The 25,303-nt window shown below is 33.6% G+C and overlaps 1 long non-coding RNA gene and 1 other non-coding gene across 2 annotated transcripts in view; both read left to right on the top strand.

Moving 5' to 3' along the window:
• LOC112127212 overlaps window positions 1-25,303 on the top strand; it is a 581,355-nt gene that overhangs the window by 497,426 nt on the left and 58,626 nt on the right. The gene's annotated exons all lie outside the window — the stretch shown is intronic.
• Trnae-cuc lies at window positions 14,320-14,392 on the top strand. The gene has a single exon. It is a non-coding gene; the product is annotated as a tRNA-Glu (tRNA).

The following is a 25,303-nucleotide window of genomic DNA, read 5'->3' as shown; positions in this document are numbered from 1 at the left end:
AATCTTTTAAAAGTTTAACATTCCGTTGAGAGAGAGGAATAGAAAAAGAGAGAAAGCCAGAAAAATTGAGCGAGAGGGTTCGCGTGAATGTATTTTTTTGTATGAGAATTGAAACTCTTTGTTTGCACTCGTAGATTAGGACATACTGACCATTGTAACAATCAACTTCGGTTTTACAAAAATAAATAAACACAAAATAAACAACCAGAGAATTAGGAATGATAAACAAATGATTATTGAACATACATAATTTTATTTTTAATCAGTTTTACTAACTTTAACATGTTGTGTATTAAACAATATATCTTAATTTTTTTGTAAAATGGGTTCGCAACATCAGTGGTCATATCAACCCTCAGGGTGCCGGTTTTTTTGAAAAAAGCGTCCATTTTTAAGTATGTCGGGTTCGAATGCAGGGCTGCTGGAAAAAAATTGTATATATTAATCCATTTATGTTTTAGTGGTCAATTGACCAAGTTATTTCTTTCAATTAATTATTCTTTTTTATCATTATATTTTTTATCTCAACCAATAATCTTACATAAAAAAGAATAATTAACTTTGAATACACGTAAAGTCTTGAAGCAGATGCATAAAAGAAAAAAGTGAAAAAAGTAAAAAGCGTGTAATTATATAATATGTATGTATGAAGTGAATTAGTGAATTATTTAGCAAGGAGTTCCCGCATACAAAAAATGAAATTTAAATTAAAAAACAAAAATCAAAACAGCATATTAAACTACACCTTATGTAAGTATGATATAAGATTATTCGGAGACATAATATAAAACCTATATACAGAATAATAGCCACAGAAGATGATTACATACATTTTGAAATTAGTATTTCTTTTAATATATTTTTGATTATTTTTTTATTTTTTAGAAAAAAATATTATTATTATCAATAAATGTAATACAAAAAGAAAATGTAATAAAATAATAAATAAGTTGTTTTAGTAGTTTATTATGAGAGAAAAATAGAAAGAGAGGAAGTCACAGGCATTCAGAAAAAAATTGGGAGAGGAAGTGTGTGTGTGTGTGTGTGTGTGTGTGTGCGTGCGTGCGTGCGCGCTTGAAAAAGATATAGATACATAGATATATAGGAAGATAGACAGAAAGTACACAGATCGGTAATTGAATTGATAGAGAGAATGATGACGAGGAAGTGAGAAAGAGAGAAGAAGACACTGAGTGGATAGATGAAAGGAAAAAGAGAAATAACATATGTATGTATCCACAGTGAGATAAATAAATACATATAGATAGAGTCACAGAAGAAATAAATATATAGAGAGAGTGAGGGTGAAAGGGAAATGAGTGAGTGTATGGCAAAGAGAGTCCCATGTTAACATAAAACGTGAGGCAGTTTACACATGAGAATTTTTTTCGATTTTGTTGTTGGCGTTTTGTTGTTGAGAAAAATCTTATGGTATTCAACTTGGGAAACGAAGAACATGTGTCTGTCTTTTTTAGCTATAGATTTTTACTGACGTTCTGACGCAGTTCTGCTTTTTTTAATTAAGTGTGATATTTTTGCAATTCGTTTTTTTACACGCTGTGGACTTATAAACAGAGTTTTTAAACGTCAGCCATAAAAAGCGCATAATTTAAAAAGACTTTTTACATAATGTTCAGTGCAGTTTTTGTGCAATGATTGTGATTTGAGAAAGATTTGATTTCTTTTTATAAAGCAAGTAGCGCACTCCAAACAGCTTTAATCATAACTTTGATTAAAAACAAAATGAGATCGTCTGTCTGTGAAGTGCAAGCAACCGGTGTAATTGGTTTCGAGACTAAGAATTTTTTTTTACATCGGGATGACCCAGGATCTTGTTATCTTTCTCGCTCGCTCAGGGTGCAGAAATTGAAAATCTTGAAGTGAGTTTCTTATAACAGGATTTTCAGACGGGCGAGGTGAGAGTTGTTATTAAGCCATCTTTGTTTTAAAGTGATCTTTTTTCGTTCAGCCAAGGTTCGTTTAAAACAAGTTAAACATGAATTCAACCCCTGTTGTAGGGGAGGACCGGAAGGATGGGGCCGCGATGGGACTGTTGCCGCAAAGGAGCGATAGGGTCATAAAGTGGTTAGTTCTGCGTTCGAGGAATGCAATCCAATGAAAAACCTAATAAAACATCCTCAGAGGATCTCGGGGGATTATAAAAGCCGGCTTTTAGACCTAGTTTAAAATACTGATCGGTTACAGCGAAATTCGAATCGAACAAACCAAATTTAAAGTTAGCGCATCTAAACGACTGTTTTTTTTCTTGAAAAACTGATTAATCCAAACCGTTTTCATGACATTAATAAGTATATACATTATTTGTACTTGTTGATGTGTTATTTGTAAATGTTAATGACAGAACATTTTTAGTCTAACTAATTTAAATGTTAAAGAATTCCAGAGTTCATTTGAAATATTTTTACAATTAGGTTTATGGTCGAGTTTGTTTCCTTTTTCCTCGGATTGTGCACGTTCTTTCTACTTAAATGTTTCAAACTGTCCAAAAATGCTAAGGTACCGTCAAAAATTCTTACTTTTCACAACTCACCTTTTCTCAAAGAGAGTAATGTGTAATTCTGGCAAAAACTACCATGCTTTATTAAATTATAAATAAATGTTATGCCCCGTAGTGTCGTACCATGAAATGGTTGAAAATGTTTTTGATTGTCCATTTTTAGTCTAACTAGTTTAATTGTTGCAGAATTCCAGAGTTGATTTGAAATCTTTTTACAATTAAGTTTGAGGTCGAGTTTGTTTTCTTTTTCCTCGTATTATGCACGTTCTTTCTACTAAAATGTTTCAAACTGTCCTAAAATACTAATGTACAGTAAAAAATTCCTTCTTTTCAAATTCTCCTTTTCCCAAGAGAATAATTCTACTACTGGCAAAAAATGCCAAGCTTTCTAAAATTATAAATAGTTGTGTCGTACCGTAAAATAGTTGAAAATGTTTTTCATTGTCCAATTTTAGACTAACTAGTTTAAATGTTGTAGAGTTCCAGAGTTCATTTGAAATCTTTTTACAATTAAGTTTTAAGTCGAGTTTGGTTTCTTTTTCCTCGGATTATGCACGTTCTTTCTACTGAAATGTTTCAAACTGTCCAAAAATGCTAAGGTACAGTGAAAAATTCCTAGTTTCACAACCTTTTCTCAAGAGAGTAATATGGAATTGTGGCAAAAAAAAAAATACCAAGCATTCTAAAATTATAAATAGTAGTGTCGTAGCATGAAATAGTTGAAAATGCTTTTCATTATTCATATTTATGAAAATAAAAATAAGATATAGACCTCTTGTTAACACTAAATAATTGAAAATAAAAAATCAGAATATAGCCAAGAGAAATTTAAACAAAAATAAACTAAGATAAAATGAAATCTTGGTCAGCGCAGTAGACAGTACGAAAACAAACTTTCATGTCGATCCTCAATATGAAACTAAAATTAAAATAACCTAATAATACAAGTTCCCCCCCCCCCAAGAAGAATTGTATTTCTCATTCTCGCTAATAAATTTAAGAACCACCGTATATGATGTTCGTTGATCGACCAGCAGATAATCTTCGTAGAGGTCATTAGACGGGCGAAAAATCCTGATTATAACCTTTCATGCCATATGTCCAACTAAAAATTGGCGAGCCTCTAAGGTGTTAATATTACGCCTGTGCCTCCCCCCATTCATTCTAAAACCGCTTAAACTAACTAAACCTAGCCTAGGGTCTAAGGGGTACTCGATATTCCGCCACTATCCACTTACACATAATCAACACTCACGCTAATAAATACATTCATTCAAGGCAAAACAATCACAGAAAATTCTAACCTAGTTTGGCGGGTGTGGGCTACTCGATATGCCGCCACTATCCTCTCACACATACTCAACACTCACGCTAATAAATACATTCATTCAAGACAAAACAATCACAGAATATTCTAACCTAGTTTGGCGGGTGTGTGCTACTCGATATGCCGCCACTATCCACTCACACCTACTCAACACTCACGCTAATAAATACATTCATTCAAGACAAAATAACCACAGAAAATTCTAACCTAGTTTGGCGGGTGTGTGTGGTACTCGATATGCCGCCACTATCCACACACATATACTCAACACTCACGCTAATAAATACATTCAATCAATACATAAAACAACCAAGAAAATTCTAACCTAGTTTGGCGGGTCTGAGTGGTACTCGATATTCCGCCACTATCCACTCACACATACTCAACACTCACGCTAATAAATACTTTCATTCAAGACAAAACAATCACAGAAAATTCTAACTAGTTTAGCGGGTCTGTGTGGTACTCGATATGCCGCCACCATCCACCCACACATACTCAACACTCACGCTAATAAATACATTCATTTCAGGTAGGGAAACCACGTGTAAAACCGCATTAATGCGGCCATGTTAGTTTATTCGCTTCAGGTATTCGATCAACTTTTTGCTGTGTTTTCTGTGCGAAGCCAATTGTTCCCAATCCGTATATGTTTAATAGTAACAGGCCGCATAGGGGACATCTCAGAACCACAGAAGATGCTCCTGTGTCTGTCTGATGAGGCCTATTCGCAGTCGAGATTCTCTGTTTTTTATCCATCCTCTCCAAAGCCCAAGATTTGTCCAACAGTTTCACTTTTTTTTCAATTTGTCGGTTATTGTTGCCCGCCTTTCTGCCAATCTTCCCACCATACGTTTTTAACATAATTTTTGGCGTCCGCCGAGCTCACATTCATCTTATTTATTTCACGTTTTGTCCTTCACAGAGAGACAAGAAAAAAATGGAATTACATGCACAGAAGATAAGCCGGAGTAATGGAAAACAAGAAAAGACGATTTTAAAAGAATTGATCCAGACTTCGTTATTATTTGTTCATTTAAATAATCATATATAGTAAATAAGCATATAAATTTAAATATTAAAATAATATTATTTATATTTTTTATGATTTTAACAATGAAAAAGTGTGTAAATTTATTAAACAATTAACGCTAAACCAAAACAGATTAAACGACTTTAACTTTGAATTAATAGTTCTGATTAACTTAAAAATGAAAATTTTCCTAATGATAAATATCTGCTGTAATAATTGGCAATTTAACTGAAATTCAAAAGCATATTCACAAATGAATGAAAGAATTTTTCACAAGACCTTGGCCAGTTTGTATTGTCATCGAAATAACTGTCTTTTCTTCGAGTTTTACGCTAGAGGAGACAGTTTATGAGACGAGAAACGTGTTTTTTTCTTTCTCCGGGACTTTTATCCGACCGGTATATTTAAATGAACCGTCGTCCTCCTGGCAGTGGAAAGATGCCAAAGCCTGTCTGACAACAATCAAAGCGAGACTAAGCGAGTGCAAACTCCGTCTGTATGTAATGCCCGCCATAATCGCGACAAGGGTGAAAGCTGCCAAAAGGATTTTCCAGTTGGAAATATAATTCACATACAATTAACAATTTTCTTTTAAATACAGTTGTAGACAGCTCGATAATTTTGGACTAAAACAGCAATTATCTAATGTCAAAATTAACGGAAAATTATCATCCTTGGTACTTTTAAAAACAAAAATAAAACAAGCTTGAAAATAAACGTTGAATTAATTATGCAATAAACTATTTCGGCGTACTTTGCCTAAAAATCTCTTTCGGCTAATTTCTTATAATAAAGAAATACAAATATTTATTGTTTTTATAACATAAATACGTAAAGTGCAAAAATAAAATCATTAAAAAATCTTTGGCAAACACTAGTTTTAATAAGAAGCAGGATGTTACAGCCGATATTATCTGCCGATATCAGAGCTAATAAAATGGAGCTTTTCATAAAAGGCGTATAAATAGAGAGGCGTCTATATGATCTTCCTTTGTTTCCTTGCTCCTTTTGTCTTAACAACCTATTAAGTGCCCTCGAATGCCTTTATTGCTTCAAATAGAAAAGCGCCCAATTTCCACCGGGGTGTTCAATTTTTTCTCGTTATGAGAAATTTTATGGGCACGGGACGTGTAGAAATATGGATTGGTATGGTGGCCTGTTTAGATAAAAACAAGAAGGGAAGTGCATAAGAGGTCGTTAGATTATAGAATATTAATTTTGAAAAATGAAATACATAATTTATAAAATTGAATACATAAGAAATAAATAAATGTGGGCAACGAATTAGCAAAGCTCTATTTAATTTGTGTATTTCCAAGTAGGTTGTACTTCTGAACGATTTAAGGCCAAATTGCAGTATGACTAACATTAAGGCTTGTCCTAACATTTTCATTAAGTTAATTAAGGTTTTCAGTTGAGATAAAAATGTCAATGGTACGAGCGGGATTCGAACCACGATCTTCGGCTTGATACGCCGTTGCTCTAACCACTTGAGCTATCGTGACCTCGATCCACTGGGACATCAACTTTCGATCTCAACCACACCTTTTGAATTTTCCATCCTTTTTGCCATTTTTCAAATGTCGTGTAATCAATTTGATTCTCGGCGAAAAATAAAATGGCCACGGAGAGCTTTAGTGAAGGTATACTTCATTTTAAAATTATTCAATTCACTAGTTTCGTGGTCCGCTTGACCAATTAATATATGACAATTAATTAAGGTTTTCAGTTGAGATAAAAAAGTCAATGGCATTTTCATTAAGCTGATGATGGTATTGTACTAACAAAAATTTCTATTGTTTCTCTCAGTTAGTAAGATGATCTTAAGGTGAAACTATTATACCGTAAAGTTTATAATTACACCAGTAAGTAGGTCTCGAATTTGAAGAAAATCATTAGATCCGATTACAATTTGACACCTAAAAACATTATTTAAGTCTAATAGTTAAGACACTTTTAATATTATAAAAATTAGATATTTGTAATAAATTTAATTAAATTTGGTGATATAGACCGGATAAGGTTTATTCAATTCACTAGTTTTTGTGGTCCGCTTGACCAATTAATGTCTTTCAATTAATTAAAGTTTTTAGGTGAGATACAAAAAGTCAGTGTCACGAGCGGGATTCGAACCCGCGACCTTTATAGATGGTAATTGTTAAATGTGAAATTGTTAGCGTTGATAAATCTCTGTAACCAAAGAAAGTTACTTTAAAGCCAGGAACACACTTACCCGATGCTACGCCATGCGACGCTACCCGACGCCTTGCTATGTTTTGGTGGAGTGTGCACATCTAACCGACGCAAGCACACGTCGCGTACAGACCACAGCGTTTATCACAATAATCACGATCACAATCGTAACGCATCTTTTGTTCTTAATGCACTATTTTGAGCAAAACCTTGTAATAAATTGTTAGTTAAATTTTATGAGCACAACCATCTAATAAATTGTTTGTTAAACTTAATTGTTTTAAATAAAGTTACTCCTAACCATCATAATTGAACAATGTTTATAAAAACTTGTGCATTTTTTATCTCAGTTAATTTGGTTTATATTAAAATAACATGTTGTAATTAGTATAACGGCAAAATTACATGTACTTAGTTTGAAATAAACTACAAAAAATATGAGTGTCCTGTTCTGATGCTACCCGACATTACAAAATGGTGTAATTTTACGAGCAAAACTATGAAATAAATTGTTAATTAAATTTTATGAGCAAAACCGTGTAATAAATTGTTCCAATTTTAGTATATGTACCGCCGAAGCGAGTACAATAAATTGTTAGTTAAATTCATTATATCAAAAAATCGTATTCCGGTGTTTTGATTAATTTTCTACCAAACCATTAAAATTAATTTTTTAAATAAAAACTAATTAATTTTTAATCACAGTTAATTTGGTTTATATTAAAATAAGTATGTTGTAATTAATATAACAACAATAAGTGTAGTTTGAATAAAAATATGAGTGTCCGGTTCTTTTGTCTTCGATTGTACTCGATGCTTCTCGACGAAAATCTGGACAGTGGGGATCGCAGAGCGTCGGGTAGGGTAGCGTAGCATAGCATCAGGCAGATGTGCAAGGGGGTAATGCAACCTTATGGAAAATCGGAGTTCGGATTTGCGTCGGGTAGCATCGGGTAGCGTCGCATGGCGTAGTATCGGGTAAGTGTGTTTCTGGCTTAAGACATTTTGTACGCCATTGGCATCATTGTTGTATGAGAAAAATAACATGTTATCTCTCCTTGTGGTCTGGGTTGCGTTATCCGTCCCCTTCTATTAAGACCACATGTCCGGACTGATTGTAAATTTTTTTAAATAGTTTTTCAAGTAAATTGTTGAATTATCATTATAATTATTCGTTCTATGTAAGGTATTGGTTGAGATAAAAAAAAATCAGTGTCACGAGCGGGATTAGAACCCACGAACTTCGGCTAAATACGCCGCTGCTCTACCACTTGAGCTATCGTGATCTCGACCCACTCGAACACCAACTTCCCATCTCAACCCCCACCTTTTGAATTTTCCCTCCTTTTTGGAAAATGGCAAAAAAGAGGGAAAATTCGAGAGGTGAGGTTGAGATGGGAAGTTAGTGTCCGAGCGGATCGAGGTCACGATAGCTCAAGTGGTAGAGCAGCGGCGTATTTAGCCGAAAATCGTGGGTGCGAATCCCGCTCGTGACGCTGCATTTTTTATCTCGACCAATACCTTCCATAAATATTAATTTACTATTTATCATGAAGGCCGATAGTATACTCAACGATATATTCATATATACTTTTTAATAAATAAATCTGGATAAAAAGATAAGGTGGAAAATAGAGCACAGTGTCATATATAAAATGATTTACATATAGGTTAGAAAACACCTCTTAATGATTGAGAATTGTTACTTGTAAATTATTAATAGCAAAGAATCAGAAATGCAGATATGTTTACGAAATGATAAAATAAACTTTTTTTTTAATAGGCAAAAAACCAGCAAGGGCTAGTATGTGTACAGTGGTGTGTGTGTGTGTGTGTGTGTGTGTGTGTGTGTGGATTCGCATGTGTGTCAGTTCTGGGGAGCGCGTACAGCCATCAGCCCGGCCACCACCGCCGAAAAAGGAGAGACCCAGGGGCTTCTCCGTCTTTGGTTTTTCTTTTAATATGATTGACCTTACGGAGCTCCCTTTGGAGGACGTGGATAAAAACCATTTACATTGAGACCTATATGAAAAAATCCAACCTCTCAGGAGGTCCGGGGCTTTTGCCCTGAGGTCCCTACGTCCCCCCCCCCACCGGCGAAAGCATAAACAATGTAAAGATTTACTAAATATTGAGTAATATAAATATTAATATTATGCGTATAATGATAGATCGATAACGAGAAGGAAAGTGTTTTTTTATTTTTTGGTATGTCGGGTTCGAATGGAGGGCCGCTGGATTCGAACGCGGGACCTTTACCTTGAGCGCCGTGTCAACGCCTAAACCGTCGCCGCCACCGACGCCCCCAATTTCTGTATTTAAAACACAGTAAAGGAATTTGTGAAGACTGTCTTTGACTTATTGACAAGTTTACACCGTATACACAAGTAATAAGACATGTAAAAATTTTTCAATAGGAAATGGGATGATTAAAACCACAATTATGGATATTTTCATTACTCGAAGCTTTTTTTATTGAGATATATCACAAATAAATAGTTGATACTAATTAAACTGTCCTAACGAGTCGTATGTAGCATTGTTGTAGTCGTAATGTCTCGTTTTGTTTCATTAATACATCGACAAGCTGAAACAGGTATCCCTCAATTATCCGGCACACCGTCGCTTACACGAAAAGCGATTCGTTTTATTCCGGGGTGGCTTAATGAAAATTGATCGTGCGAACACCTTTGACTTCAAACGATTCACCCTTGCACCACTGGCCGACGGGGGAATACGGTGATTGATAGTTCGAATAGCCGGCTGATAGCATGGTATCAATGCCAATGGCAACGCAATCCACTTACGTTGCTCCTATAAATCTTTTTGGCTTTGACCTTTTCTGAATTTAACTGGAATTTAAATCTCATATTTTCAACCACAAGTGTAAGACGATTACTTCGTCTCTATCGATCTGGTTCATGAGAATATGTCAAATAAGACTAACATTTGACGTTTTTCAATGTAAGAAAAAATCCAATAAAAAAAAAGAGAAACGGAACTAGAGAAAGAGAGAGAGAGAGAGAGAGAGAGAGAGAGAGAGAGAGAGAAACAGAAAGGGAGAGAGAATTTTTATTTTAATTCCTTGATCATCTACATTAATTATTTTTCCCTTTCTCTCTTATCTCTATCCATTCATTTTCCTTCTTTTTTATGGCTGTATTTGTCTGTCCGCTTGTACGTCGTTTCTTTATTTACCTCTCTCACCCTCTAACTCTCACTCACCCTCTCTCTCTTTTTTTCTCTCTCACTTTGTTTACTCATGTTTCTGTGTTTTTTCGCTCTCTCATTCTTAGTTTCTATGTGTGTTGGATAGTGACCGTTAATCGATAATATTAAGAAATCGTGAGATGCGGTCTGGTGTTACGTAGGTTTCAGAAAAACATTTTCTTTAACGTGCTAACGTTTCGATCTTCATTGATATCATCTTCAGGGCCTGGGATTTACAAACATTGTTTACATTTAACAAATACATGTAGGATGTTGAAAAAAGTGAATTTATTCAATGCAAAATATATTTTTTTATATTCAATCAAAGTATTTCTACTCACACAAAGTGTTTGTCTTCTGTGCAAATTCTTGCATGTCGTGTTGAGAGAACCAATGAGATATTGCCGTTTTATGTTTATATATGTTGAATTTTGAAGCAAATATATTTTGCTTTGTATAAATTCACTTTTTTCCACATCCTACATGTATTTGTTAAATGTAAACAAATTTTGTAAATCCCAGGCCCTGAAGATGATCTTAATAAAGGTCGAAACGTTGGCACGATAAAGAAAATGTTTCGCTGAAACCTACGTCACGCCAGACCGCATCTCACGATTTCTGAATAATTAATTAATTTCTATATTTCATCTCATCAACTCTCTTTCTCTTTTTTTCTCTCATACTTTTCTCTCCTTCTCCCTCGCTAGAATATTATTGTTAACTTCGCTCATCCCAATCCCGGTTGAGGGAGATGGGACCTAAACTGGAACCAAGGTATTTCGGTGAATGAGTCTTGGGTAAAATCAGGTATTGGTCGAGGAGAAAAAAACGATACAAAATTCGAAATTTATGGGATTTGGCAGGACATTTAGTAAGTTTTCAGACTTTACTCTCTACTTTGGCTGTTTTTCCACTCCTCTTCAAAATATTTGCAGTAGAAAGCAAAATAAAGTGGCTTCGACCTAACGCACTAGAACTGCATTCCGCCTATTTTCAAAAAAAATCATATCTCCGGTTCTATTCGACCGATTTTAATAACTCCGTGTTCATTTTTCTCTCCAAAAAATCTAGTTTCAAAAGAACATGTGAAAAATGGCGGTTATCATTTCAAATTAAGAATTTGAATTCTACTTCTTTCGAATCGAGATGGAAAAAAATAAATCGACCTTACATGAACAAACTACATGATAAATGAAGAGGAGAGTTCATCCTTTTTTCCTATCTAGAACCGCAAAGATTATACAATAAAAATATGGGATTCTCATTTAAAATAGCAAAACTAGTGTGTTCCCAGCTAGATGAAAAAGTTACGTAATCTGTTACGACCACTCGATTCCTAGCCATAATTAACTTGGGGTTTGTAAAAGACCATTTTTTGCTAAAGCTAATCGTTTTCGAAATAAAGCGGGTAGGCCATCTTGTTGTTACAAAAAGCATACCCCCCTTGACGCGTCTTCCGTCAGGCATAACTCAGAAACGGTCGATCCTACCAAAATTTTCCTTTTAGTAAAATTGACTTAAAATAAGCTCTAGAATCTAATTATGAAACAAAAATATGATATTTGCGCTGCAAATAAGTTCGTGTCATTTCCCAGCTAGATGAGAATGTTATGTTACATCTGTTACAACCATGCGATTCCGAGCCAAAATTAATTTGGGTTTTGTAGATTATTTTTTCCTAGAGTTAATCGTTTCTGAATTAAATGCGTGGACTATAAGTTGATACAACCTGAATATGTTTCTGTATATATAGCAATCTTTCTAATAATCTATTTTATTTTATTTTTTCTCTTTCTAGTTTTTCATCTTTGTCTATCCTACCTATTTTATTGTTTTGACTATTTCTCGGTTATTCTCCGAGTATCTCGCACATTTCCCTAACATTGCGACGTGTATATATATATATATATATATATATATATATATATATATATATATATATATATATATATATCAGTCTATAGGGCTATTATGTCTATTGGTTATGTGGCTTTTTGTCTTCTTTTTCTTTTTTTAAATTTAAAGTAAACAGTAATATCGGAGTAAAAAAATAATGTAATTTTAAGATACTGAGAACGGTCTTTTAATCTCTGTGGTAAATCCTTTCAAAATAGTAGTAAATTAAATTTTTCGATATTTACATGCAGCTGGTTTTTTTTAATATTAGTTTTTAACATTCGTATCCAATAGGAAACTCATAGGATCGAGGAAGATATAAATGCTTTTTCATTTTGCAAACATTTTCCAATAACCGAGGCAGATTTTTATATATCTGGGCATGGAGGCGGCATATACCCCTTGAACCCTGAATAAAGGACCAATATACGAACCGCTCCTTCCATCATAGAAATGAGAAGAATTTGAAATAATCTCTTTTTTTTATATTACAGAAGTGAATGAATGAGTGTTAGGAACGGGAGAAATGTTTTAACTATTTCCCTCGGATACCCTTAGGTCACCTAGGCATCATACTTTTTACCGCATTTCTCTATTTTTGTAGTATTTGGTTACATAAACATTCCTAGAAAAATATATTAAATATTGCCCTAATTTTTAAACAATATTTTTCCTTATATGTCTTTTCCATAAAATAATGGAATAAAAAAACAAACCTCAGGCCCTCAACGATATTATTTTTACTCCTGATAAAAAATGTGTGTGATTCTTTCAATTAAGCAAATTGCAAGTTTATGAAAACAATGATTACACCTGTTGCCAAACAATTAAACGGAGAAAAACAAACAGCCTGACACACCAAAGAAAACAACGTGGACGATCCTCTGTTTAACATTTCATTGTAAGCTTGATAGAAATTTACTTTCTAATGAGTATGTTTGCAATAAAACTTTTGCAAAATTCACTATTTTTCGTGGTCCGCTAGATATTATATCATTCAATTAATTAAGGTTTTAAGTTGAGATAAAAAAGTCATTTTGACGAGCGGGATTGGAACCCACGACCTTCGGCTTGATACGCCGCTTTTGTACCACTTGAGCTATCATGACACTGACATTTTTATATCAATTTAAAACCTTAATTAATTGGATTATATTAATTGGTCAAGCGGACACGAAAAATAGTGAATTCAATGAATTAAAATGAAGTATACTTCACTAAAGCTCTCCGTGGTCATTTCACTTGTCGCCCAGAATCAAATTACACATTTGTAAAATGGCAAAAAGGAGGGAAAATTCAAAAAAGGGGGTTTGAGATGGGAAGTTAGTGCCCGAGGGGATCGAAGTCACGATAGCTCAAGTGGTAGAGTAGCGGCGTATCAAGCTGAAAGTCGTGGGTTCGAATCCCCCTCGTGACAATGACTTTTTATCTCAACTTAAAACTTTAATTAATTGGATGACATTAATTGGTCAAGCAGACCACGAAAAATACTGAATTTAATGAATTAATTTCCTTTTCCTATTTATCCCTTTCTATATAATCCTGAAAGGATAATCTGGCCGAACCATTACCAACACATTTTTTCCCTTCGTCGGTTCTTTTCACCTCAAAGAAGCCGACGCCTTATACAAAAATGTTTTTTCTATACCGACATCCTTCCACACCCCTTGAAAATCCAACGTATATAAACACAAAATAGCAAAATCTCACTGGCACTCTCGACACGACACGCAAGAATGGCACAATTACACAGAAAACAAACACTTTGAGTGAGTAGAAATACTTTGATTGAATATATAAAAAAATATATATTTTGCATTGTATAATTCACTTTTCCACATCCAAAATGTAATTGTTATATGTAAACAATGTTTGTAAATCCCAGGCCCTGAAGATGATCTCAATAAAGATCGAAACGTTGGCACGATAAAGAACATGTTTTTCTTAAACCTACATCACACCAGACCTCATCTCACGATAAATAAATTAATGAATTAAAATGAAGTATACTTCACTAAAGCTCTCCGTGGCTATTTCACTTGTCGCCGAGAATCAAATAAATTACACGACATTTGAAAAATGGCAACAACGAGGGAAAATTCAAAAGGTGGGGTTGAGATGGGAAGTTGGTGCGGGATCGAAGTCACGATAGCTCAAGTGGTAGAGTAGCAGCGCCTCAAGCCGAAGGTCGTGGGTTCGAATCCCGCTCGTGACACTGGCTTTTTTATCTCAAATTAAAACCTTAATTAATTGGATGACTTTTGCAAAATTTATACTTTCAAATTCTTCCCCTCGCTAACAAGTACTATTTCATTAATAATCACAGTGATTTAATTTAATAATATATATACGATATATATATATTTTTTTAAATGAATTAAATTATAAAGCCATGAAATTCTGGTTTTTTAATACAGGATTTAATTCATGGTAAATGTTGACTCAAGTGCTCAAATTAAATTAAAACATCAAATTTATATTAAATGTTACAGTTTGGCATAGACGAGATCGAAACCAATTAAACAGCGAATTCAGCTTAATTAGATGCTAATTGTGTAATTGCATTTGGCAGTTGATATAATTGGTAACGGGGATGGGGAAATAATTGTCAAAAGCAATTTTTGTGTGTAAACTCTCTACGATAGCAGGTCAAGTGGACTGGAGCTCATAATGTGACTACTATGTAAATTTATAATGAAAATGAACATAAGTGTAATCAGGGTTACGGGAAATGTTTCGAAGGAAAAACATGGCCATGTCCATGCTTTCATGTGTGCTCTCGTTATCGATATTTGTTCTGGCAAGGGGTGCCACTATTTGAATAACACCCTCTTCCGAAGCAGTATCGCGATGATGAAAAAAACGCGTTGTTTAAAATTTACTAAAGCCCCGTGCGACCAGGCCGTTGGAAAAAAAAATAATAGGCAATTATCCACGAGGGTCTAAACCCTGAGGGAATAGCCCTAATCCCCGCCCGACTATAATGAGATTCATACAAATATCCAGCTTTTATCTTACCCCAGATAACACGGCAATCATATTTTTTCTCCATTCGCCTCCCAAGCCAGGCGGTGCCATTTGAGTCGATCTTATCATAAGGAGATAAAATCGCTCCTTATGCTCAGTGAGGTATGTTCCCGGCGCAAAACCTCCCTTATCGTTTGGAATGGACAATTTTGGAAAATTGGGTAAGAAGATCTTTTTAGAAGACTGATGAATCTGCAATAATTATTTTTTTATCCTTTTAAATTTTGATTATTAAAATCAAGGCCCTTATATCCAATTTTTCTTGATGCAAAAATTTAATTTAATTTTTTACGACCTTTGAAAATAATTTAAATGATGAGTAAAATTATAACAATAAATCAAAACATTTAGACATTCATCAGAAGATCATTACCAAAGCATCATCATTTAAAATAACATCTATACGCCAATCCCACGGGTAATGGATAATCGTCATTTCATCATGCTATCATGTTAAATTATGCAAATTCGTTTCCAATATGTTTAGTCTATTATACAGGGTGTCCCGTTATTACACGTCTAAACTTCAATAGGTGTCTAATACATGTCTAATTGGACTGAATATTCCCTTTTGTTTTTTTACGTAACTTCAAAAACTTTATTCCACTAGTTCTCATTTAATAAAATTTTAATCCTCCTGTTCATTTGATTACTGAAATATAAACAGCATTGAAATTCCTAAGAGATAAAAATACATCATTAAAAAAACTTCAGAGCAGTAAAGTAAAGGAAATCGTTGACTGGCTTGCATTCTTCAAAAAGGGGGAAATTTTCAACAATTAATTTAAATTTTTGAAGTTCTTATTTTATTTTAATGTTTAATTTTTGTACATAAGGGTGACTTCGTGACTTCGATCCACTCGGACACCAACTTCCCATGTCAACAGCACCTTTAAATTTTCCCTCCTTTTTGCCATTTTTCAAATGTCGGGTATTCTATTTGTGTCCGAGTGGATCGAGGTTAAGATAACTCAAGTGGTAGTGTAGCGGCGTATCAAGTGGAAGGTCGTGGGTTCGAATCCCGCTCGTGACGCTGACTTTTTATCTCAACTAAAATCCTTAATTAATTGAAAGATATTAATTGGTCAAGCGGGGAACGAAAACTAGTGAATTTAATAAATTTGTAATTCCGATTTCACCACCCTTTATTGTCGTTAAAAATAAAAAAAATTATGTTTATTATGGGCCAAAAGCAGAAAGAAACCTATCAAGACTTATTTTATTTTTGGTAAGAATGATTTGATTTTATAGTCGAAAAGGTTTGTGTAATAATAAGCCTAATTTATCGAAACAAAACACGTTCTTTTTAACTTTTTGAAATGACTGAAAATATTGAAAACATATCATATGTGAGTTATGTTACATAAAAATTGATCAATCCTAATAAATGAATAGGCATTAGTTGGCCCAGTGGGAATTTTGCAATGCAATTATGATTCCAATTTCTGGCCCATTTAACTTTGAAAGTAATAAAAATGTTCATAATAAAATATAATCAATAATGTACGTTTAATTATAAAAATCTTTGTTCTAGCTATAGCTCATTAATCGAATAAATTAGCCATAATTTTTTTCACTGGTAATCAGATTAAAATTTTAGTTCTTTTAAAATCATCGGATTTTTTGTTATAAAAAAAAACCTTTTAAATCGTCTATTAAACAGACGAAATAAATACGAAATTTAAACGAATTCGAGGGGCTAACACGTATTAAAAAGTATCGCTTCCTACTGTTCCTTTTACGATCCTTTGGTCTATTTGTTTAGGCGGGGAAGCGAAAGGGTATGGCCATAAGTCTTCAAATCCATTACTTTCCATTACTGACAAGAGTCAATTGCTCAGAATGTTCTCCGGAATGCCCTGTTCAACCCCGTCCCCCTCGGAGCATCATTCCAGGAGAGCCACCCTTTCGCCCGCCTCCCTCTCACGGGCCATCTCTCTCACTCTCGCTCTCTCTAAGCGGATTCGCCCTTTCCCTTGGCCGGCTCGTCTCGCTCCCTCCGATCAATAGCCTCTAACTTTCGCAGGCAATGAGTAATTACTTCCCAATATGTACCACTTTTACGAGTGCTAATTATATTTTGCCCATTGGACCCACCGTATATTACTACCAAGTGGAAATTCCCCCTCGGAATAAATGGGTGGGAAAAGGTTTTTAAATTAATTGCCATCCTTTGTGTTGTGAGTTTATGGACTTTGATCATAACGTACTAAAAGCAATTATTACTTTTAATTCACTTCATACAAATTTAATATTTAATTGTAATTTTATAACTTTTATTTTTTTAATGACATTTTCAATAACTTACTTTCTCACAGTCTGTACATATGAAACTACTACTTTCTCTTTTTCGTTTTAGTTCATCCCTCTATCTCACTCATTTATTCTTATCACAGTTTTTCTTATTGCTTACTTTTTTAACTTTCTTTTATTCATTTTATTTCTTATGGGTTATTTCAAATACACACACTCAGTCACTCTCTCTCTTTCTCTTCCTAACTCTTCACTGTTCTATTTTTCTTTTTTCCTCTCTCTCCTCACTGTTGAACTAATACCGTTCTTTCCCTCTCATTGTCCTATTTTACTATTTCTCTCTCTTTCNTCTCTTTCTCTCCTCTCTATTCATCTATCTACCTTTTTCCCCTCTCACTGTCTCACTCTCTCTCTCCCTCTCTCTCTCTCTGTCTCTCTCTCTCCCTCTTCTTTTCTCCCTCTCTTTCCTCCGACACGCTGTCTATCTAACTCTCTCACTCTTCCATTTTACTTTTTCTCTCTTTCTCTCTTCTCTATTCATTTATCTACCTTTTCTCCTCTCACTGTCTCATTTTCCTTTGTCTCTTTCTTTCTCTCTCTCTCTAACTCTTTATCTATCTATCTCTCTCTCAGTTTCTCCGTCCCCCTCTCCGTCTCTCTCACTCATTCCCTCTCTTTGACTGTCTGTCTGTTTCTCTTTTGACTGCAAACAAGAGATACGACAACCCGAATGATCTTGTGCGGTCTTCAGGAGCGCCAGCAGGCACACACCGTTCAATATCTCAGCGCCATAAATATTTTTAATTGTATATAGGATGAAGTCTTTTCGGAGGATCTACCGGAAGAGGTGAAACACAGAGAAAACCGAAAGGAAGTTTTCTCTGTGTTTGACCTCTTCCGTAGATCCTCCGAAAAGACTTCATGTTTCCAGCAGGTCGATAATCTAGTTCATCGTTGTATATAGGATCTTTGTGTCTTCATGTATGTGATATATGTTATTTATTGGTAAGAATGTATTTATTTCCGTTAATGGATGAGCTTATCCCCCACAAACCCAAAGGTATATCGAGTACTCCTGGTTCATGTGAATGTTAACCGGACTATCGTGTTTCTATGCTTGTGTGTATTTGTGTTTGTTATTTGTCTTATGCTTTATTTTATCCATAATTGATTAGGCCCTGAGATACAGAGAGGCTAGCGATAGGACACAGAAATGAGAAAGTTGACTATCGTTGTACCATAACAAACTCAGCTGAAGAAACAAAATAAAAGAATACACGAAACAGATAAGAAAAGGAAAATAAAATTAAGGAAGAGAGGGCTGGCAATGGTGATATTGTGAAACGACACATTAGTCAGGTGAGAAGAGTACAAAATTGGAAATATATGAAACATGTTATATGCCGCAGATAAGATCAGAATGGAAACGATAAGGCGTAAAAAACAAAAATAATAAGGGAGGGATAATATTTATAACCGTAAAATTTATTACGGTGAAATTATAGATTTCTACCTTCTTAAAACCAGTAATTTAAAAATCGTTGAAAACGGAAATTTACTTTCGTGTCGAAAAACTGCTTCGGCCCGGATGGATTCCGTTTATTAAATAACACGTGTCGGGGTAAAACGAGAGCGGCATAGGTGGAGAAAATAAAATCCGGATCCAATAATTTACACACGAACGCTTAACACATCTGTAGAACGGTTTTTGCGAAACGGCGGACTACAAGGAAGGGGGAAGGGCGCAATGCAGATTGAGGGTGAGTAGGAAAGCAAGAAAAAAATAAGGAAAATTTAATTTTTTTGCTTACTTGAAAGGTTATTCGAGCTTACCGTGTTCAATTTTTATTTAACTACGTGTTCGTAAAAATCGAACTTTGCTTAAGCGATTTGCAATTTGGATATCACCAGTGATTTTTCCCATAATAATTCATGATTGATTTTTCTTTCTTATTCCGGTCGCTGTCATTGTAAACAAATTTAAACATTAGTTATTTATTATAATAAAACGTTCAATCGTAACTGATACAAATCATTCATTTCATCCTATGTTTATACATGGATTAAACTTTTTTTGTATTCTTTGTTCGTACTAGTATCACTCTCTGTTACTCTCTTTTTTACTATCTCTATGTTTTTTACGGCTAAATTTTAGATTTCTGCCTCTTTAAAAGCAGTAATTGGAATACCATTTCTATATCACACTTGCTACATTCCTTTGTTGTTATATATTTGTTTAACTTCCCTCTCTCACTCTCTCTCTTCTCTCCCTTCTTAAATCATTTTCTTGCTTTTCCCTTTTGGTCAATGTTTTACAAATATCTCACTTACCATATCTCCTTTGTTGTTATATATTTGGTGTCTTCTACTTTCTCATACAATTCACTTATTTGAAAAACTTTCTAACATACTTTTATCGTTTTATGTTTGCTTTATCTCTTTTTATCTATTCTTTGAATTTTCTCTTTATTTAGTTCTCTGTTTGTCTCTCTTTCTCCACTTTCATCGCGCCCATTTTCTCTCCTTATTTCTTTATCTCTCCCTCACTCTGTTTATCTTCTTTTCTCTCTCTTTTACCTCTCTCTCCCTCTCTCTCTCTCTCTCTCTTTCTTTCTATCTTACTTTGATTTTACTTTTGTTTTCACTTTTTGTAGTATGTTTTTTGATGTTTCAATGAGTTGAACTATTGAATAGAAGTTTTTTATTCATGTATATAAATAACTTTTCAAATATATTTTCTTTGTGTTTGTAGATTTATCAATTGGCAGTTTTTCCCCCAGGGTTCCGGTGTTTTTGAATTAAAAAAAAAAAAAAAAAAAAAAAAAAAAAAAAAAAAAAAAAAAAAAAAAAAAAAAAAAAAAAAAAAAAACTAATTTGTATATGTATATATACAAATGAACTTTTTTTTCCTTCAACGGTTGTTTGGTTATCATTACGAAATTCAATTTGTAATATTGTAATAGTTTAGGTTGTCTGCCTGTTTTTCCCCTCTCTTTCGCTCTCTCACTCTCTCTTTCTTTCTCTCTCTCTCTCTCTCTCTCTCTCTCTCTCTTTCTCTCGCTCGCTCTCTCGGGCCTTTTCTTATTTTTCTGTCTTTTCTCACTGTTAATATTTTTATCACCCTCTTTCTAATTATCTTATGTATTATATATTTTCTTCTTATTATTATTCTTTTTTCTTTATATAAGATTATAATTCTTTATAAAATTATATATTTCTTTTTCATTCAAGTTCAGAATGTTCATAATAGATTTAAATTATTTTACCTATATTTTTGTGCTATATAAATGCTTGGTTACATTTGTTTATATATGTGCAAAATTGCATGAGACAAGAAACCGAAAACAATTGTCTTAGGAGAATGTAGTGGGATCCTAGACCATGGATCACGAAAGACTAATTGTACAACCCTAAATAACTAGACAAATGCGAGAGATATAAGACGTTAAATAAATCCTCCTTTAGACACAAGGCAATTTGATTGATGATTTACACAATTAAGTTCATATATAAACTTGTATTGTAAAGTTTCATATGGATTTATTCATAAACAACAGCTATTACAAAAAATCCAAAACAAATTTTGTGTTATTAAATTATGTGTTGTATGTTATTATTTCGGAGGTAAAAATGTGTTTCTAAATTTACTTATTCTATTTTATATCATTATAATATAAATTTATTTAATGATTGTCTTGTCTTACTCAACTGATTAAGAGGGATGAGGGATATTTTATGCTAGGTTGTAATGGAATGAGAGTTCGAAATTCGACCTTCCTCTGTTTACAGGACATATGAGCTGCCCGTTCACTCGAAGCGGTGATTAGTCAACGAAACATTACTCTGATTAATAATTGAATCGAATAACTAACAGTAATAACTCAAGGGATTTTTTTTTTTTTTGGTAAAGATAAATAAATTATGCCCGAGCATAAATGGTCGTTTTGAAATATCATCTAATAAAACGAATTTACTTTTTAATGTATTTTAATTCAATTAATTTTCTTTAGACTAAATTTTTTTTAACGAAGTTATTTTTACTTTATCACAAAACAGTTATTTGATACGTTGAGATTACTTTTGAACAACTTGAAGAACACACTTTCACAGTAGTTTGCACTTTCTTGTAATTTATCCATTTTTCACATTTTTAACTCCTTGGGACACACAGCCTTGTTTTTTTTTTTTACACAGGTTTTTGTTTTATGAACATTAAACATTAGACGGCGTTTCCACAAACCTTGTTATATTCCTAGTGTAGGTGTTTTCTCACGTTATTTTTACAATGGCTTATAGTTTTAAAGAAATTAAAAACAAAACTTAAAAATGTAGTTTTTTGAAATCTTACTTATCTTCAAATAAATTCCTATTCTAACAATAGAATAGCATTTTTTTTAATACGATTTGATACTGAATGAGGTAAACTGGTTTTACTGTCGAAATAAAAATGTTAAAAAATTATTAATATATTTATTTCACTCTCTTTTGGCACCCTTTCGATCTCTCTCCATTTCGTTTGCTTTCTCTGACCTATACGTATACTCTTTTCATCATTTTAATTCCCTCCCCTCTCTCTCTCTCTCATTATGTGTGAGTCAGAGCGTGTATTTCATCCTTAGTTGCAAAGTTGCAAGCGTGCTTGTCGATGAATGCTTATTGAGGAATATGGCCAAAAAACCGCATAATTCTATAATTTTATTCGTAGGCTGCAAATCGTTAATTATTCTATACAATTTAGACCTTATTGATGCTAATATATATTTTATTCACTGTTTGGAGCAAATACGTACGTTGAAAACGTATCATAATTCAAACTAAGATTTGCTTTCTCTGACCTATACGTATACTCTTTTCATCATTTTAATTCCCCCCCCTCTCTCTCTCTCTCTCTCTCTCTCTCTCTCTCTCTCTCTCTCTCTCTCTCTCTCTCATTCTGTGTGTATTTCTTCCTTAGTTGCAATGTTGTAGGCTTGTTTGTCGATGCTTGCTTTTTGAGGAATATGGCCAAAAAAACCGCATAATTCTATAATTTTATTCGTAGGCTTCAAATCTTTAATTATTCTATACAATTTTAACCTTTAGACTATAATATACATATAATGTGTAATTTAAAGAAAATACACAATCTTATTAGGCGTTTGGGGTATGAAATACTAAGCCAAATTGTGTTGCTCTGTAAAAATACAAAAGTAATTTATTACTAAGAACACATGTAAATAAAAGTTTTATAATACAAATTTACCTGTAAAAATAATGAAGAATCTGCAATTAGAGCTAATATTTGTATTAGATTTTGAACACTTTAACAATGCACTCCTACTTGTTATCTACTCTACAGGTTAACCGCCCTCTTAACAATCGAGTCGAGGTAGTGCGCGGTAAATTTTAAAATTAGTTTAAAAAATTTTAATGTGCTTAAAAAAAGTATGACGTTAATATGTAACGTCGATATTCTTTTACATATATTTAATTCACTGTTTGAAGCCAATGTATATACGTTATATAAGAAGTGTCATAATTCAAACTAAGAACAGTACATTTTTATTATTTAAAAAAAAAAAAAGGTTATGCGTATCTAACCAATAGATTAGCAATTTTTTTAATACGATTTGATACTAAATGAGGTAAACTGTTTTTACTGTCGAAATAAAACTTTAAAAAANATAATTCAAACTAAGAACAGTACATTTTTATTTAAAAACAAAAAAAAATAGTTTACGCGTATCTATCCAATAGATTAGCAATTTTTTTAATACGATTTGATACTAAATGAGGTAAACTGTTTTTCAGGTCGAAATAAAAAATATTATTAATATATTTATTTCACTCTCTTTTGGCGCCCTTTCAATTTCTCTCTATTTCGTTTGCTTTTTCTGACCTATACGTATACTCTTTTCATATTTTTCATTCCTCTCCTCTCACTCTCTCTCTCTCACCATCTCTCTCTCACGCTCTCTTTCTCTCACTCACTCACTCGCTCACTCTCTCTCTCTCTCTTTCTCTCATTATGTGTGAGTCAGAGTGTGTATTTTCTCCTTAGTTGCAAAGTTGCAAGCTTGTTTGTCGATGAATGCTTATTGAGGAATATGGCCAAAAAAACCGCATAATTCTCTATAATTTTATTCGTAGGCTTCAAATCGTTAATTATTCTATACAATTTAGACCTTATTGACGCTAATATATATTTTATCCACTGTTGGGAACAAATACGTACGTTGAAAACGTGTCATAATTCAAACTAAGAACAGTACATTTTTATTTTTAAAAAAAATTACGCGTTCTCTTATCACAAAATTTTCACAATTGTCAGCGAGATTGGAGTAAATCGTGTGTGTTTTTATAGGTCTCAAACGGTTTATTTGTGTCGTTTCGAACATTTACATCAACTCTTTCTAAATAATAAGTTGCAAACAAATGTGTTTATTTAGCCAAACAATACAAAACTTTCCTGAGGTAAAAAAATAAGGAAAGTATTAATTTTTTTTTGTTTCAGGTGAGTAACTGTGTTGTAAGATATTACTATTATTACACAGTAAGTACAGCATATATGATCAGTGTGAAATATAAATGACAATTTTTTTAAAATCACTGTTACCTCACTATTTGCTGATACCAATAGGTCTCTTTCCTGCAGATAATCACTGCTGATGACCCCGCATCTTTAAGCTGTACGTTCCTATCTCTCTGTCACTCTCTCATACACATACACACTCACACAAATACACACGCGCCCGCATTATACACAGCCACAACATATATGGATACGAAAACTTGTGCCCCGATTTATAGGCCTCGGGAGCGCGGAAAGGATTCAGCAGAATAAATTTTTTCCCTGAACTAGTGGGTTTTAACTGGTGATCCCTATAACTACTTATAAATTTCAGGTGTAATGGTCCTGATTTCATTTTAAAATTTGAATCATGTTTGTCAAAAAGAATAACATGTTTTATCTCAACTAAAAACCTTAATTAATTGTAATATATTATTTGGTCAAGCGGACCACGAAATTAGTGAATTTGTCAAAAAGATTCAAATTGACCGACTCATGGCAAAGCGAACAGTCGATATTGAATAATAAAGGATAATAATTTCTTGAAATTATTTTTAACTTTGTTTAAAATTTCTAAGAGTATATTAAAAAATTTTGTGAGGCATTGCGCAGCGTTGAATAACAAATCTGAGCTGTCATTTTCAAGAAGATAAACCCAAAATCTCCCCCTTTTCTCTCTTAACGGACGGTAAAGCGATAAAAGTATAATGACCTTAATTCCACGCCAGCCCTCTTCAGCAGCTGTTTACACAACTAAGAGGAAACTGTGCAAAGGAGGGCAAGCTGTTTCCAATTTCTTCCGAACGAATCACACCGGTCATTAAGAGTAAAACCAAGCCTAACTGAGAACACGCCACCCAATAAAGAGTCTAATAAAAGGGAGCGCGCGAAGGGGGCAGGTGCGTACGTGTGCGAGTTCTGGGCCTGTTGGTTTGAGTGAACAAATAGGGGTGTGTTTGCTGAAAAGCTGACAAGAGGCTCCTGATTACCTGATAAGGTGAAAGCTCAGGCCTAATAACGCCTCTATCCCGCAGTAATTAACTACTTCAACCATAGAGTTTGTTGTACACACGTGTCAAACGATCAAAAGCTTTTCACCCAATCACAATTGTATCGATTTGTCTGTAGTTTCCCGCAGTTTAAGAGCGTTAGTCAATCAAGCTTCCCATTTAAAATCGTTTAACAAAATGGTGGATATCGGAAATTAGGATCTTATTGTGCAATAAATATCTGTTTGTTGATGAAATGTGTCATCTCTGAATTGCATTAAGCATCGAATTGATTTATTATATTTGT

This window comes from Cimex lectularius, unplaced genomic scaffold (genome assembly GCF_000648675.2).
Source record: "Cimex lectularius strain Harlan isolate CLEC.00 unplaced genomic scaffold, Clec_2.1 scaffold114, whole genome shotgun sequence".
Lineage (NCBI taxonomy): Eukaryota > Metazoa > Arthropoda > Insecta > Hemiptera > Cimicidae > Cimex > Cimex lectularius.
This window is presented reverse-complemented; position numbering and strand designations above follow the sequence as displayed.